Here is a 4,582-nt window from a genome sequence, read left to right as displayed (position 1 = left end):
AATTGCATTTCTCCTTTTGTCTCTAAATTAACTCCAATACTAAAAACAATAAAGAGGTTTAGCAATATTATGACTTCTTCTCAATTATATTTTCTGCAGAAGCAAAGAGTATCTCACAGTGGAATCATGTTGCATGGACTTAACTTTCAACTAGAAGTTTCTAACTATCTTTTTTTCTGGGTTATTTTTAATTTAGCACTTCCTTGACCAAATCATTTAGTTCTTTCGCTCTGGTAGTGCTGCATCAAGTTGTCTTTTTTTTTTCTCCCTTTACTCTTTTTCTCTAGAATCTAGATTTCAAAGTCGTTCCAGATGATCCAATTATTGTTTGAGGATCACAGCAATCACGTTAAAGCATCATCTGCTTTATTTCTTCCAGAGCTGACAGTAGCCTCATCCTTCCTGCTCTTTACTCTCATTTTCCGGTAATATATCCTCAGATTAACATAGCAGTTGAAGAATGTCGCAAAAGGACTTTTTTCAAAATTTCCACTCTATTGACTACAAATTAAGTACACTAGATTTAAAAAAAAAAAAGCTTTTGAGATTAGGGACATTTACCTAAACTTCTATTGTCATTAAGATTCAAGAAAATGGAAGACTTTCATCTTACTGCATTTAGATCAAGTGTCTGTCCCCTCTTTTCTTGGCCTTTTCTTCAACTCTTATTTGTTTTAACCTTTAGTGTTCTATGATTACATAATGATATGTTCAGGTGTAAGTATTTTTTTTATTTTCTTGAGTAGACTTTGAGCTTCTTTTCAGTATTAATTTCTTGTTGTTTTTCATTATTAAGGGTCTCTTTCCTGTTTGTTCCTATGATTATTTATTATTGTTGTTGTTGTTGTTGCTGTTCTTAAGCAGTGGTTGTGCCAAAAATGTTTTCTGTGTCTTGTACTCAATTCCAAAAAGTGTCTTTATAATTCAAAAAGAATTCTTCAAGTGTTTCCTGTCCCTGTTTCTAGTCCCTCATCACGGTTCAACAACCGTTGTTAATTTATTCGCCATAGCTCGTTATGATTAGAAAGTGTTTTCACAGCTTCATGTACTGGAACCTTGGACCTCCGTGTGGTGGTATGAAGGCAAGGAAAGCTACAATAGGTGAATAGGTGGGAGGTGCTTAGGTCTTGATGAGGGACAGTTCTTAGAATGATGGAGTAGGATATTACACAGCATGAACTGTTTCTTTCAAGAAAGAATTATGAATAATAAGCCAGACATCCCAGCTGTTTTTGGCTTCCTTTCCAGCACTGATTTGTTATTTGCCTTCTTCACAGGCTTCCAACACAATTAGGCTATTTACTGGAAGTTTTTACCAGAGCTAGTCCAGTGCTATGTACTCTTAGACCTCCAGAAATGGGAGTTACATGCACACCCATCCCCTTTAAAAAAAATAGTCTGGACTGGATATTTCATTATAGTAAGAACAAGTAGACTAGTGCCAACTTTATAGTTTCACTACAGCTCTTTAACGCATTATCTCTGTCTGTTCTGGATACATAAATATTATCTGTGAATACTGCACGTGTGCTAGGCATTTTATCTTCCTTAATTTCTTTTTCTTTTCAACTTACAAAAGAAGCCTTGTCTGCTGCTTGTTTTCGTTGGCCATTATCTTTATTGCAGATGCCTACTGATCCTCATTTGCCTTTTTGCATTTAGGAGACAGTAGACTACTGTGTGTCATAAGTGGAAGGGTAGAGACATTTTTCACTTTACCAATTGTACTTGGAAGGCCTGAACAGGAAACTGACATTGTGCTTCCAGGCTCTTAATGAACAGTGCGCAAAAGTTTACACGTATCCCAGAGTATCTGTCCTGGGTCCCTTGAACAGATTACCATGAAGAAGAATCCTGTACTTACATACTGTTAGGAATAAGTGCTTGTTGGTGAAATGTTTTGCTCACGGGGAAGTAGAATATTAGTCTGGAAATTACAAAAGTATTACACAAGATATACCTAATGTGTCCAAGTGAAGAAAAGCTCTGAGGTCCCATCATCTGCCTCCTTTCATACAATAATCCCTTTCTCATTTAGTTATGGTGAATATAATTTGGGTTAAAATTAACAACCCTCTCTGATGTGCATGTACAAGGCATTGATACACTTTCCTCCAATAAGCTTTTTAACTTTATGGATAATTAAATCTTTAAATCCTTGTATCTAATGTAGCATCTCATCATAACAGGACGAATTGTGTGTAAGTATGACTTCCTAAGAAAGCTCCCACCTTTTCCAAAGAGAGACTACCTCAAATGGCCAAGGAAGACACAAGGAACAGATAATAGTAAATCTAGACTTATGTCCACATTTCAGAGGCATCTCTTAACTGTTACTGCTATGTTCAATCCTCCCTCCTATCTGGAGGCTTTGTGTCTCTTTTCTTGCATATTGACACATGCCTTGACTACAGGCTCACTCTACATATGCCCCAGTGAGACTTCTCCTTCAGAACACAAAGTCCAAGAAAGTGCCCATGGTTCAGACTAGAGGGAGCAATTATCATTCCTCATCTACAGCACTCATTAGCTCTTGTCTTCAGTCTTTAATATCCTTCACTGGTATTGTTCGTCTCACATTGCAATCATATTGATGAATTTGCAAATTTGTGGCCCACTACTCTTATTTAAGCATATACACACTATGTTTTCTCTTGAGTGAAAACTATTCTACAGTTAACAATTAGGTACACTGTTTTATTGTGTGTTATGTTAAATAATAATTTAAAATCATATTTAGAACAAGACATATTTTATACTAAATTATAAATATTTACCCATTGCGCCCACCTACTGAGACAGTGGGGCGGATCTATTGGGAGCTCACCAAGGCCAACTGGACTATGACTGAAAAAGCATGGGATAAAACCGGACTCTCTGAACATGGCGAACAATGAGGAATGATGAGAAGCCAAGGACAATGGCACGGGGTTTTGATCCTACTTCATGTTCTGGCTTTGTGGGAGCCTAGCCAGTTTGGATGTTCACCTTCCTAGACATGGACAGAGCAGGGAGGACCTTGGACTTTCCACAGGGCAGGGAACCCTGACTGCTCTTTGGACTGGAGAGGGAGGGGGAGAGGAGTGGGGGGAGGGGGAGAAGGGTGGGAGGAGGGGGAGGGAAATGGGAGGCTGGGAGGAGGGGGAAACTTTTTTTTTCCTTTTCTCAAAAAAAAAAATATTTACCCATATACACAAACACAAAATCACATAAATGGAGAAATTATTTTATGACAGTTAAAACGAAATATATTTTTAAGATATGCTTGAAAGCAGTGGGAAATTTGGTGATATTTTCAGGGTCACTCACTATTGAGTGAGAGCTGTCTTTTGTAATTCTCTCTCTCTCTCTCTCTCTCTCATCCTCTCTCTCCTTCTCTTTTAAACTTTTATTCTTCTTTCATACATTATATCCTGACCAGAGTTTTCCCTTCCTCCACTCCTCTGAGTCCCTCTCCCACCTCCCCTCTTCCCTGATTCAAAGCCTCCTCCATTATGTTGGTTCCCTTTAAAAAACAAAAAAAGGCCTTCCTTCTATGGATATCCACTGAACATGGCCTAACAAGATACTGTAAGACTGGGCATAAACTCTCATATTAAAGCTGGACTTGCAAACCAATAGGAGAAAGTGGGCTCAGAGAACAGGCAAAAGAGTCAGAGACAACCCACACCTTGTTGTTATGAGTCAATCAAGAGCACCAAGCTGTATAACCATATGGTTTACAAAAAGGACTTAGTTAAGACCCATACAGGCCTTTCTGAGGCGTGGCGTTGTGAGCCTGCTCCAGTCCTGACTCACCGCTGTTCGCTCCCCACGGAGGAACAAGTAGGTCAGGAAACCTGCACCACAGCCATGGCTTTCAAAGACACCGGGAAGATGCCTGTGGAGCCCGAGGTGGCGATCCACCGCATCCAGATCACGCTCACCAGCCGCAACGTGAAGTCGCTGGAGAAGGTGTGTGCCGACCTGATCAGAGAAGAACCTGAAAGTGAACGGGCCCTTGCGCATGCCCACCAAGACCCTGAGGATCACTAGGAGAAAAACACCTTGTGGGGAAGGCTCCAAGACGTGGGATCGTTTCCAAATGAGAATCCACAAGCGCCTCATTGACTTGCACAGCCCCTCGGAGATAGTTAAACAGATTACGTTCATCAGTATTGAGCCGGGCGTGGAGGTTGAAGACACTATTGCAGAAGCCTAAGTCAACTGTTTTAATAAATTGACTTAATCGGTTAAAAAAAAAAAAAAAAAAGACCCATACAGAGTCCCTGTTTGTCAGTTCAATCTTTGTGACCCCTATGAACCCTGCTTAGTTGATTCTGTGGACTACATTCTTCTGGTGTCCTCTGGCTCCCATAATCCTTTCTTCCCCTCTTCTGTGGGGTTGTTCTCCTTGCTCCACTAAACGTTTGGTTGCTATGTTTTTTAATGACAACTTCTTATTTTATTACTACTTTTTCTTTGTTCCTTTTCAAGTTCCATATAAGCTTTAAAAATTGGATATTTCAAGCTACTACTCTGCCTTTCTTACCTTTGAGAATCCATTGAATCAATACTTTCATCAAACATTTTGAATGATGGA

At 39.5% G+C, this 4,582-nt stretch overlaps 1 pseudogene; it reads left to right on the top strand.

Annotated features, from left to right (window-relative positions):
* Positions 1 to 3,852: 3,852 nt before the first annotated feature.
* Positions 3,853 to 4,201, top strand: LOC121457046 (annotated as a pseudogene).
* The last annotated feature ends 381 nt before the right edge of the window (positions 4,202 to 4,582 follow it).

This window comes from Microtus oregoni, unplaced genomic scaffold (genome assembly GCF_018167655.1).
Source record: "Microtus oregoni isolate MIOR12 unplaced genomic scaffold, Mior012 000015F_ref0000493, whole genome shotgun sequence".
Classification (NCBI taxonomy): Eukaryota; Metazoa; Chordata; class Mammalia; order Rodentia; family Cricetidae; genus Microtus; species Microtus oregoni.
This window is presented reverse-complemented; position numbering and strand designations above follow the sequence as displayed.